The following is a 13,437-nucleotide window of genomic DNA, read 5'->3' as shown; positions in this document are numbered from 1 at the left end:
AGTGTGCACAGCTTTATGCGCAGCTTTCTCTCAGCTGCACAACAGAAAGTGCACCTCAGCTGACCCTATGAGACGCAGCTCCAACTGCAGCCACAAAGGAAAGTTCTGGGGCTGCTCAGGCCTGGGGTCTCAGCTCAGGCTGACTGCCAGCTGCATAGTCCCACATGGCTGGAGCTCACTCCAGCAGCCTGATGATTTACCACCATGCCACACTGAAGCCTTTATAACCTGACAAAGCCTGCCAAACCCATCCAAAGCCCTGCTCCCCAAGCCTCAGAGTCAGCTGTGCTAGGACATGAAGACCACCAGCTCAAGGTGCTCAGGAAGTCCGCATTCCGCTGCAAACATACCCAGAGTCTGCGGTGGCAGCATGGGAGCCATGGCGCAAATGCACGTAAATTAAAGTGCTCTTTCAACCCCACCAGCACCTGGATGGAAAGGGGGATCCCATCTATGCAACTCCACAAGTGGCCAGCGCAGCATCCAGCCTTTTATCTCCTGCTTTGCAGTGACTGCTGCCAGAGCAGGACATCTGACAGTGCTCAGTGACACTCTCTACTCTCACACCCATCCCCTAGAGGTGCTTCTGCAGCTTAAATGAGTGAATAGAGTTCATTTATAAACAAGTCTAATACAGAAATTACTTTGTTGATGTTTTTCATTTATCTAAAATGTGCCTACAATGTGGCTACAATGGGAGCTGCCTACACAATTTTCCATTGAAAATTTCACATGAGTGACTATAAACGTAGCAACACCCACTCGCCACTCATTTTAACTTGTGACAGAAACTGTCATGCCTGTATGAACACATTTGTACTTCAGATATGTCACACAGGTCTCCTTCCATGTGTCTGAAAATGCTCGCTAACATTTTCTCCATCTTCTACAAAACAAATTAAGAGAGACGCCTGGCTTCGCTGCCAGGAGACTTGAATAAGACCCCCACGAAAAATTACAGAAACCGGGGGCGTTTCACCCCTTTGAAGATCCAGCCAGAAACACCAGCAAGCAGCAGCCAACTCGGAGCAGCCATTTTACAGATAAGCACAGGCGCTCACGGGGAGGAGCGTGCCTTTAAGCCTGGCTGATAAGGGGACAGTGTGAGAGCACGGCTTTAGGGGAAGATTTGGAAAGGTCATCTGCATGCTCAGTGCCTTTCCTTGGAAGTCTTCCCTGCAGACTGCTTCTCTGGTAGATTCCACATGCCAGCAAATTAAACTATAATTAGTCCATCTGTAAAATGTGAAACATGAACTGATGTTAAATTCCCCTTGAAATGGATTCCAACACCTTGCCTTCGCTCAGACTTCATTCAGCAAAGCTTTAACTCGAAGCCATTTGCACCAGCCCTTGCTCACCGCCTCAGCGCACACTTGGAGCCCTCCCAAATCAGGAAGACTGACCATCACTACTGAACAAACAGAAAAGCCAGCAGCTCATGCTGGTCTCGAGGCACACAGCACGTACCTCAGTGCTGCAGACAGAGAATGAGTTAAACATCCCCCTCAGACACCTTTTTTTCTCTCTATTTTTTTTTTTCTTCTTCCTTCCAGTCAGCTACATTTAGGTATGGTCTGCAGCACTACCCACTCATCCTGCACAGGCCCTCACGCTGACCAGCTCAGCTCAGGCAGTGTCTTACGGGTCAGTGCATGCAGGAATACACACCAGAAGAAGAAAGCCAGATCAACATTTCTGCTCCTTCTCTCTCTGAAACGCCTCTCCAGGCCTTGCAGCCCACAAAACCCAGTGACTAGTTACTCTCCCTGACTCAGTGAGTAGGGAGCCTCACTCCTGCTTAATGGGGAGCAAGCAGATAAAATGGGCACAGAGCCCAAATCCATCACCAGTGTCACTTGACTGAGGCCAGCATGGCGAGGCTGAGATTGCCCCAACTGTTCTGATTAGGCAACACAGAAAACAATCAAAAGAAAATTAAATAATGCAGGATTATACAAACATAGCAGCTTCCACAGTCACAAGCTTCAGTTGCAATTAAAAAACCCACCCTGTTCCAACTAAGAATGCAAATCATCATCGTTGCTCTCAAGCAGGGAACGTTAACAAATGAAGGCGGTGTGCTAACAGGCAGTGCCAGTACTCTTAATTTAAGTATGTGAGAAACAAAGGTATGTACCATTCGGGGTTGCCAGAAAGAACTTGCCTTAAACAACAATCAAAAAGAACTCTGAGGATTTAAAATTTGCTGTTTTTTAACAAAAAAAAACAGATACAAGAAAACCTTTTGCTCTATTTTTCCCAGCCAGGTGAAGAAAGAACAAGAAAACAAAAAATCACACAGCTCCCATCAAGGTTATTTATATACAAGTTTTGAACTCAGGAACTAAAAACATTCCTGCATTGAACCTGTGGGCCCAGTGAATCACAGCTTGGAAACCTGAATGGATCTTTTGTAAAAGTCACTGAGCCACGAACATGCTTCCTCACCGCTGCGATCACTTCTGTGAAAGCACCTTACCCATCTGCCCCTGGAAATCCACGGCACAAGACAAGTGACTCCCGACACCAGTGAAATGGACAAGAGGATGACTAGCTACCTGCAGCTGGTTTCAATCCGAGCCGAGTAATTATTGCAGCCCTCTCCTGTGGCTCATATGGAGCGCAGCATGGAGCTATAAAGCGTTATGCAAGTCTAATGTGCTGCCAGATCTCTTCGAGCAGGCAGCAGCCAAGTCGCTCCCTCCCACCATTGGCTCAGCTTCATTAACTTAATCAGGTATTCATTCATTCATTCACTCACTCATTCAAAAAAAAAAAAATTACTCTAAAGCTGGCAAATAGCCAGTGCCATGCATGCATGGAGCATGCTCACATCAGCCACTGGGCTGGAAGAGGAAGGATAATCTAACATTCCTCAAGCTCTGAACAGGGCTTTAGCTTTGCATGCAGCCCAGGCACAAACACATCTTTGCCACGGCCTCCCCTAGAGCACGAAGGCTTGGGAGCTGTGCTGAGGTCAGACGCTGGCGCTGGAGACCGTGGAATTGAGAGCAGCCCTGTAAGTCAGTGCAGCCAGCAGAAAGCTGAGTAGAGAACTTCCCCAGAGCAATGACTAATTAAGCAATTTGATTATTTAGGGGGAAAAAAAAGGGAATTGTGGCAGGATCGACACAACTCATTTTGCTGCAAGGTTGCTCCCCCCCTTTCTTCTGCACCTACCACATAAGTTGCACAGCTTAGTCCAGACAGAAGGGACCAAAGCAGAACAGAAATAGGGTTAAAAAAAAATCCCCAAAAAAACAGAAAAAAGAAGAGAAGTATCACTCAGCTAATGTTAAAAGCAACTGGTAATGGAAGTCTGTTTGATCCCCCCCTATTTATAAATGTAAGACTTCCTACAGGCATGCAGCACTCAAGCATTGGATACAGCCCCCTTCTTTGTACAGTTCTTACACATATTTTTCTTGCTTTTTGCATGTAAGTCTGCAAAGAATGTTATTACTTCCCTCTAGCTGTCATCAGAATGACTTTCACTGCATTTTTTTTCCAGCACACTACAAGAAACTGCTTCATAACTATTCCAAAAAGCAGGTCTTGAGAGTCAGCTCTGACTTTACTGTGAAGAGCTTCACGCCAGGAGCCGGGCTGGACACTAAGGAAATGGGAAAGGTGTTACATTTCCTTCAGCGGAAGCTGAGCAACAGCGTGGAAGCACTCAGCATCTCTCCCCCCTTACCTCATTCTGCCCTGTGTGAAAAAAATACCAGATGGCAGATTACTCTGAGCTAGTCCATAAAAGTAACTTGGAAATATAAAGCAGTTTGGACTTTTTCAAAATAGTGTTTATGGTTATATAATGAAAACTATATATCCTGGTGCAAATCTTCAGCCACAGACCTGGCTGACACAGCTCAAGAGCATCTACACTCCCCACCTTCCTCCAGTGATGCAAATCAGATGTTATGACCCTCCACGCTCTGTTATCATGGAGAGCACAAATTTTCTGTAGAAACTTCAAGTGCCTCTTCTGTAGATGGCCTGAAAGTCACTATTTCTCTTCAGATTAAAAAAAACCAAACCAAACCAAATCTGAAATCTTCTGTGGCCACCACCACAAACCATGATACAAATGGTAAATTAGACAAAGACTTTCAAAAAGGTTTATTAATGTAAGGCCAACACTTAGCTAAAGGTCTGCAGTTCAGATGCACTTAGCAAAAGCATTCAAAAGACCCCAAACCAAAACCTGTTACTCTGATCCTGACTCCACTCCTAACCACAGCACAGAAGCCCATGGTTAACTCGAGGATCCCTTCCTGAAGCTCTCTGTAGGTAGATGGTGCTGAAGAGCACCCAAGTAACTAGCAGACAAGCAAACACACAGCTTCTGAGGAGCCAGCTGTTGACATGTCCAAGAGCTACAAGTGACATTTATACATTGCAGCTCATGAGCAAGTGAACAGTGAGGTATGGCTGAACATCACTTTGCTACATGACAGCACCACGGATTTGCTGACTGTAAGAGAAAAACTACTCAGCATGCTTCTACTGCACTGATAGATTTAAAAAGAGAAAGAGATGCAAAGGTATCTGAAGGGAACCTGCTTCTTAGTCCTTGGCCTCCTGCACTGCAGAGTGTGTAGGACACCAGCCAAGCAGTCTCGAAGTACTCTACACTGAAGCCAGCCTCCTTCACTGGAAGTTCAGTCTTGGGCTAAGGGCCTTTCAATTATCTAAGCTATTAAGCAGTGTGGCTCTTTTGTTACCTTTGCCCCCATCTCTCATCCTTCTCCAAGTGAGGTTCAAAGCTTGGAGGCTCCTTCTTTTCACTTCACCTCCCTTCTCTTGCAGCCCTGACACAACTCAAGACACGTTCAAGACACAGTTCAAACCCTTCTTCCTCTGCCCAGGCCCAAAGTTCCCTGTCCTGCTTGAACAGCTGCTCAAGCCTTCTTCACTGCAGTCAACTCCTTTCCTGGCATCAGGGCATCAAATAACCTGAAATTCCTCCTCCTCAGCCTCTCTTCCATGCATCATGCTCCGTATATGGGAGTACCCAGCAAGGTGTGATTTCTGACACCAGAAGTAGCTACACAGTTTTAAAGCAGGCTATCAGAAGGTCAGGAACATAAAGGAGCAGGAGAAGAAAACCAGCCTGGGAACACTGAGAATTTTATCCCAAATGATCCAAACTTTGCAGAAGTTGTAGTTTGGTCTAGATAAATAAAAGGATGTGGTTTGAGCAATTCTGGTTCTTTATATGAATAATTTCACTGCTCCCTCTGAAAGAATCATTAGAAGAGCGTGAGGTTTCATGATTCAAGATAGGAGAATGAGAAGGCAATATTTCAGCACTGTGAAATGAGGCTTGCGTGTCTAACCACACTACCAGCTCAGAGTTCACTTCTCACAAGTGTCAAGTATATTTTCCATTCTGTACTTCTGCAAGCCCTAGTTCTGTCTGTTGTCATCACTCATGGGGATTTACCTAATCCCTGAAACGGCAAAAAACCATCATCTTTTTTGCTGGAGAAACAGAATCATGTCTCAAGCACACTGAAAAATTCAAATTGTCTGTATCATTTATTGTAGCTCCATTCATCCACTCTGTGTTGACAGTATAAATACAAATGATGCCCTTAACAAAATGCTGAACTGCAGTCCAATGTATTAGTGGTATTTCTTAGAGATTTCTACTCACTTGTGCTGTTTCTCTGCTCACATTCCTCACACTTCAGCAAACTCAAGCAGCTGCCTGTTTATACAAAGCCTGAAAGAGAAATGTTGATTCCCTTCTTCATCAAAGCTGGTGACTTTAGCTCTATCCACTGGTCTGAAGTAGAAAGTAGGGCAAAGGCAATCAAAAGTTAGTGGTTCATTTGAAGTCTGTTATCTTGCAACTCAGTTACAAAGGGAGACTCCACAACTTTCTAAGCACAGAAATTCACCTTTCCAAAGTTTTATTTTATACACTAGTGAGCCGCTATGTTGACCTTTAAAATTCATGATATCACATTATACATGGCTGGTACAACTTGCTGTACAGCTCTGTTCATACACAAATAAATGACAGTGCAGTTCCAGATTTTTTTGGCACTCCTTGGACCCATGCCAGTAAATCCAGCTCAGAACTGTGTGTCCTCTACTGACAGAGCTCTCCTACCAACTACAGCCTTTTGCACAGGGCCCAGCAAATCTGTGTTAGCCCTTTTGTGGCGACAGACACGTCCCACCGAGGTTTGCCAGGGACCTTCAATGGGTACTACCCACAGGGCTCTGAATTGCAACCCCCTGGCTGGGGCTAAGGCAAGACCTAGTATGAAAACTCCTCTAGCCAAGGATACCTCCCTAATGACCAGATTTCAGTTTCCACATCAGTTAAGGACCTCTCAGAAGCACTCCAACTAAATTAGGGGAAGGATCTGAGTGCTCAAAACCTTTGTGTGTTCTTCTTCAAGCCGGAATTCAAGTGCTGCTCTTCCAGAGAAGAAAATAGTTAAAACAGGTTCAGATCCTCCCATTGCAAAGCAGAACCCAATGGGGAAACTTTCTTGGGAGAGGACAGCTCCTGGGGGAGTCCCTTGCAAAACACTGCCTCATCTCACCAAGACATCCACTCCAACCAGGACAAACAGGGAACACTGACATGATAGGCAGGTCTGATCATGGAGGCATCCTGTGTCTGGCTTGAGAGTTTCAGAAGCAATAGCTGTGTATAGATGTGATGCATCCCACTGCTCCACAGCATCCCCTGCAGCCCCAAGAATGTTACTCACCATCACCGTTCCTACAGCAAAAAGGAAAACTGATTTTTCCCGGTTTTATTTATGCCCGTTTAGTTATGGACCAAGTGATCCTCCTGCTTCTGATCTGCTTACCACTTTCTCTCTCTGCCTACTGTTTCTTCTGAATGTGCAATGATTTTACATCTGTTAATCTGGTTTGGTTTCTTTTTCATATGTGGTTAGTGACTTGCAGACTCCTTATGGCAAATATGAAATAAAATGCTGCTTCTTCTGCCTTTTGTTTTTGTGCTTATGGATGAATGACATATTTTCTTAGAAACATGAAATAAGTACTGCAATGAGTGATAGATAACCACTTTGGTACAATGGACACATTATAAAAATATGGAATAATCATGAGCTCATACAACCAGGATGACTAAAACAACAACATAATTGATCAGAATTTATTCAGTTCCTAAGGAGAAAAAGCCTTGACAACACTCTGCAGTAAGGTTAGTGAAACTAAAACCAAAATAAGGTACACAAGTCACTGTTGCCCTTTGGCTAAAATTAAGTAAGAACTAATGGTGTCTAATAAAAAAGGCAGGAATTTTTCAAGGAAAAATTATATTAGGAAATGTTTGTTTTCAAACCTGAATCTGTTGGAGGCAAAAATGTTTGAATACATTTACAGCTGGGAAAAACTGCTGGAACGTCTTTGTAAATATTTTCCCAGTAATACTGAAAGAATTAAAACCTATTTGCTGGTTCCAAAACTAAATGTTTTAAACACTTAATGAAGGTCTACTTAAAAAATGCTGTAACTACAACAGAAATTTAGTTTCAAATGAAACCACCCTCTAGCTTGAATACAGGACTATAGGCTTTGCTGTATTGTTTTGTAAAACATTTTCACCTATTACCTGATTTTCACTTTATCTCAGCTTTTAAAGTTTTCCTCCCGTTAGACCAAGAAATGTGTTTCTGAGATCGTGGAAATTCTCATGGGCTGAAATTTCCTCTTATCTCTGATTTCTAATTAGATTTAAATCTTTCCTAGCTTGGGGGCAAGACCTACCCAAACATTGCCAGGTTGTATACATATATATATATATATATATATACACACACATATGTATATATATATACACATATAAAAATTCACATTGTTGCTCTTGCCTCGCAAAAACTATGAGCTAGACTGGAAAAGGAGTCTTTCTTCTTCTGTGACAGCATCATCCAGCTCACCTCCCAAAGGTTCAATTCTGCCTGCAAAATCTTTCCTTTAGGTTCAAATTGCTGCCAAAACAGCACAGTATTCTCTCAGATGTACAGCCAGGTTGAGCTGACAGCTACCACACTGGATTAATGATGGGGAAAAGAAGAGAGAGAGGGAAGGGCACTGCTAGCCTGTCTGGTAAATTGGGGTTGAAGGAGCTGCAGCATCTCAGAAGCTGGTCTATTCCATTCAGTGGGGAAGGAAGGAGAGAGGAGATGTCTCTTACACATGTGTTGCCTCAGCTGCTGTGGAAAGCTGCCTGCATGACTAACACAAGGGGCACCACAGAATGAGTTTATGATAATCTCTAAATAATAATCTTACAATACTGGAGGATAATAATCTCCCATGGGTTGCATTGCTACAACTCTATCATTGAAACCTTGTGCAAGTCCAGTTCACTTGTGGGCTGCTGGGCAAGGATGGGAATATGCTTGTTACTCCTATTCACTGAAAGTGATGGAAGACTCAAGAATTAGCTTTTAGCAGGTGATTTTGATAGCTATGATTTGTGTTGCCATTCAGCACAGCTGAAACCACTCCAATGAGGAGCTGCAAAAGTGGGGGTAACACAACTGAGTGGTCTGCACCACTCAGGTCAAAGCCTTGCCCAGGACCCCTGCAGAGATCCATGGCAGCTGCTATTCCAAGTGTGAGAGCCCAAGGGAGCAAGGCACTCTGAAAACACTGCAAGCCACAGCACAGCCACACTGTACCAGCACCTAATGGCTCTTCCATGCAGTTGCTCTACCTACATCCATCAAAACCCCATACGTGTCACAGATAAATTACCAGCTGACAGAAAACCTGCAAAAAATCACCTACTGCACAGGCCTAATGCTCCAATTAGACTAGGTGCCTCCTCACACAGCTTACTTCATTTAGGCAAATATTTCCAGTGGAAAATGCAGACAAATCAGCCCTGGGATCACCAGCAGCAGCTGCTGCTTTCTGCATGCAGAGTGTTGAGCAAATCAAGAGAGATGAGCTGCTGCTCCCATCAGAATCTCAAAGATGTGGATGACAACACTGGTTAATTAAAAGACACAGGATCAGACGAGAGGAAAATTGTCGTTCAGCAGCTTAGACTGAAAATCAAGCTGGTCTGACAAGAAATAGGAGCTTTACCAATTTTCAGTCTGTGGTCAAGTAGTCTTTCTATAGCTCTGGTGTAAAATTATTTGCCCCCACACTGTTCTTTGTGAACTACTGGTTTAGCATTTTTTTTTCTTTATTCTCCTCATCTTAGCATTTCTGTCATTTTTACTTCCTCTTAAATGTTAGTTTCTGTCCTTGCTTCAATAGCACTTAAAATGCCACTATCACTAACAGCATGAGACTGAGTCAGAACTGAGACTGCGCATTCACTCACTTTTGATTCTAGCAAGAATTACTAAAAGCCAAAAAAGTACTGTGAATTACATGCCCTCTCACTGATGCCCAGAAGAGAATTGCACTAGTACAATATGTATACAATCACTATGAAGTGTTTATTGTGTCATGCTCTACATAAAAATTTTTCACTCTGTCCTGTCTTTTCCCACCCCACAACTTTAAGGCTAAAGAAAAAACACTGAGAGGGTTGGCAGACTGATATGGGCATTAAATCATATTTCAACATGTTCTTAAGGATGAGTTTTTTCTTGTCACTCCCATTTTAACAAAATAAACCAGTGGTGAAGAAGCCTTCCTGAGGGGGCTTTCTCGTACCCTTGCCACGGGGAGGGGGTATTTATTCTGTTCACATTCACTGCAGAGAATGTTCTGTTCACACTTCACAGGCAGGTCAGTACAAAATTTCTGTAAAAACTCAAACTAGTGATCTCAAAAAAGTGTTAAACAATCTTAAATATGCATGTGAATTGCCATTTGGTTTACATTTACTGGCACAGATTATAATCTTTAAAGAGAAGAGCTGATGCAGGACAACCTCTCTGTTTTCTTCACTTCCTACCTGCAGAATGTGGCCTGGAGACATTGGATGCAGAGGAGGTAACACAGCAGACTGGATCATTCTGGTCAGATAATAAAACTAATATAACACTTTTTGATAGTTATTAACTAAAGTTTTGCTTCTTTACTGCTAGAATTTGTTTATAGATATGGGAACAAGATCAGTCCTTCCTTATATTAGGAATTTATTCAGAGACAAACCACAATCACATGAGGAGAAACAAACTCCCTCCAAAAGCATGGGTTATATTCATGCAGTGGCAGTATTTGCAAAACATGTAAGACGATGCCTGTCCTGTGCCATCAGAAAGAAAAAGCCAGTGAAAATCAAGAGTCTTTAAAAATCAGTTATAGGAGATGATCTAATCACCATCATATTTAATAGTATATGGCTTTAATAATTTTCTGTTATCATCAAACTGCTAGCACTAAAAGAAAATGGGAAATTGGCTCTAATGCCAATTGATAATGGGAAGGATACGTTCTGCCCTCTGGGCTCTTGATTTGGAGCCAGCTCAGGTTGAAAGTGAGAGTCATTCCTGCTGGGTGCCTCTCTGAAGTGATCTGGTGTTCTTAGGCTTGGTCCAGTTCCACATACATAAAACAAAACCCATCACCACAACAACTGGCTGTACCGGAGATGGAAATTCTTGAAAACATTCTGTCTCTGGCTTTTTGTTAGCATGCAAATAGATCCCAGCCTGGAACGAGGATATTTATACAGGAATATTTATGCCAAAGTAAATCTCACCAACGGTGACTGTATGAAACTTACATGCATTTTATATCGCTTTAAAACTAGAATGATTTGCCTTGCACCAACAGGGGTGTTTTTATCCCTGTGCAGCCCCATTACTTTGGTGAGGGGCAACAAACCCAGGGATCACGAGGTTGCCAAGACTTCAGTAACACTGACCACCAAATGTGCATCTCAGTATTATTGCTGCTCATTTTTAAAACGCCTGAGCAAGGCTCAGCTTCAAGGTGCATCCTGGGTCAGGCTGAATCTAGAGGACCTACACTGGCTGAAGAGTTTACAGTAGGTTTGTGTTGCCCAACAGGTCACCTTTAATCCACCTAAACAAGCAGTCAAATCCAGTTACATTAACACAGTGCAGGTCAATAAAGAGCTGAACAACTCTTCTTTTTTTGGAGGCTGGACATTGCAAAGTGTAAACCAACACCTTGTCCCTCGGGACTGCTCCTTTCTTGGCAGAGGCTGCAGCACATTAACAAGGCAGCACAGCAGCATTGTAGCTGCTGTGCCGGCTCCATGGATTAATGGAGACTTTGTCCTCTGGGGCTGTCAGCCCCAAACCTTTCAGGAGAAATGAAACCTCTGAGAGGAGAAAAAAAAGAAAACCAGTAGTGGAATTACAAATAAGTGTCTTTCTGACTTTCAAATGAGACGTGAAGCATCTTCATTTACAATTTAATAATTCAGTAAGCACTTTATTGGAAGAGACTATCTAATGGGTTAATTTCCAAATGTCATTTATCTTTACTCATTGGGGATGACTTTCTATAATTCACTCGAGGCTGCAACACTCATAGATTAATTCATCACCCTCCAACTTGAGAAGATAAAAGCCTAACAAGCTCTAACCTGCTACACAGACTATATTTAAGCAGTACAGGATAATGATAAATATCTCCCATAAAATGTGTTCTCTTCACACTTCCTGCAAAAACTGCTGAGCGAGCCAGCTGGCGAGATGGAGCCGATGGTCCTTGCTCGCAGCCCCACCATCTACACGTGGTGAAACTGGAGCACTCCCTTTCTCAGCATCACCCTGATCCCCGGCTGCCCACTGGCCTCCAGAGGTGAGCGCCACTTTGTCCCCTGCTGATGGTTTCTGTGGCCTGTCCACACTCCAGCAGTGACTCTCCTCGTGCCTGGCAGGCAGGCAGGCAGGCAGGAAAAGGCTGCTGGGGGCTGTGTGTGCAGGTTGGTTTTCATTAAACGTGTCCCACTTCCCGGGCCGGACTAAGCACTTTGCAGAACAAAATGAAGACGGGGTGTCTCCCCAGCAGAGAGGAATGACTACTGTAGGCAGAGCAGGGAAGCAGGAACTGGGAAGAAGGCAGATCGAGCAGCAGCACAGGCCATCACAGGGCCCGGATGCAAACTGAATCACTCCTCGCTTCCTTCTTTCATGGCAAGTGGTGGATGCTGATAAGCATTCAGGGACCTCACGCTCTGACGTAGTCCTGCTGTGTCCCAAAGCCAGAGGAGGTCCAGGCTAGTCCATGCATCGTCCCCTCTTGACCAGATGTTACTCCAGTGCTTTCCAGGACTGCTTTTAACATCACAAAGATTTAACTGCAGCCAAGTACAATAACCTCCAGCTGGAGCTGGCCTTCCTGCCCAGGGCCTGAAGCCTAAGTGACCTAAGCACAGCACCAGGATGTTAACCTAGCCCATCACCCCATGTGGGAACAATCTTGTATCTCCAAGCAATGCTGATACTCAGCATCCTCCCAACACCACCTTCCCCAAGTCCTCTCCTCACTTGCGTCACTGTGCTAAACACACACTGATCATTCGGTTTGGAGAATGAGAGCAGAGCAGAGCCAGCCTTTCCAATGTGCTGAAGAGGAGTCCTTGGCTACAACTGCATTTCCCAGCCATCAGACCCTGGATGAGTGCCACTGGGAACTGGAAGGGTAAACCACTATGATTAAAAATTATACTTACCTTCTACAGACACACTTCCTCATCTAATTAACGCAAGAAAGGAAGCCATACTTCCAGCCACCTGGCCATTTTAATGGGCTGAACACATCCACCATAAGATTTTCAAAACAGCCCCTTAGGGTAGAGGTAATTTATTTTGTGGTGTTAAAAACCCTCTAGGTTTTCACAAAGCCTGACTGTGTGGGAGATGCAGAAGTCTCACTATCGTCTTCCAGGGATGGATCTTCTTCCAGGCCAACCAAGATCAAAGGCTGATCTAGAAAAAAAAAAGGCCTTGCTGTGGGCCTCCACACGTTAATGAAGTCCTGTTACCACAATTGGCTGTGCACAATGCCTTCACATTTATGCTTCCCTCTCTCCCATGAGTTAGGATAGCATCAGCTTAGAAACAATACAATCAGATTAAACAATTTAATCCTTTCCTGCCAATTCTACCTACGTTTTATTTAAACAATGTATTTGGATTCCCAATGGTATTTCTTTTCAGATTATCATGAGCTCACTGTAGTTACTGTAGTAACTACTGTACCACTGACCAACCACTTTTTTCCCAAAACGTCTTTGCAGAGGTGAATTCAATTCTTCAGCAATGGCAGAAACATGACTAAATACTTGTCGCACAGATGAGCTGGTAGCACGATTTTTTTGGTCTAAATTTTAAACCACAAAGAAATGCAATAAAAAAATGAATGAAGGTATATGAAGGTATATACATGCAATGAAGAACAAATCCTTAGTACCTCTCATGTATCTATTTCCATTTTCTGATTTCAAATTACAAACTACTGAGACAAGGAACTTTTGTCACCAATTCC

At 43.6% G+C, this 13,437-nt stretch overlaps 1 protein-coding gene across 10 annotated transcripts in view; it reads right to left on the bottom strand.

Moving 5' to 3' along the window:
* The window catches only part of ATXN1 (ataxin 1), a 243,927-nt gene that overhangs the window by 22,199 nt on the left and 208,291 nt on the right, over nucleotides 1-13,437 (bottom strand). Inside the window, exon 1 of one of the 10 annotated variants that reach the window (XM_041475515.1) lies at nucleotides 12,623-12,652. The exons of the other annotated variants lie outside the window; for them this stretch is intronic. The gene's annotated coding sequence lies outside the window, so the exon portion shown is untranslated. Of the gene's footprint in view, nucleotides 1-12,622; nucleotides 12,653-13,437 lie in introns of those variants that run through there. 10 annotated transcript variants of the gene reach the window in all.

Source organism: Pyrgilauda ruficollis, unplaced genomic scaffold, assembly GCF_017590135.1.
Source record: "Pyrgilauda ruficollis isolate IOZ18807 unplaced genomic scaffold, ASM1759013v1 scaffold35, whole genome shotgun sequence".
Classification (NCBI taxonomy): Eukaryota; Metazoa; Chordata; class Aves; order Passeriformes; family Passeridae; genus Pyrgilauda; species Pyrgilauda ruficollis.
Note: the sequence above shows the minus strand (reverse complement) of the source record. Positions and strands in the feature narration are given on the sequence as shown.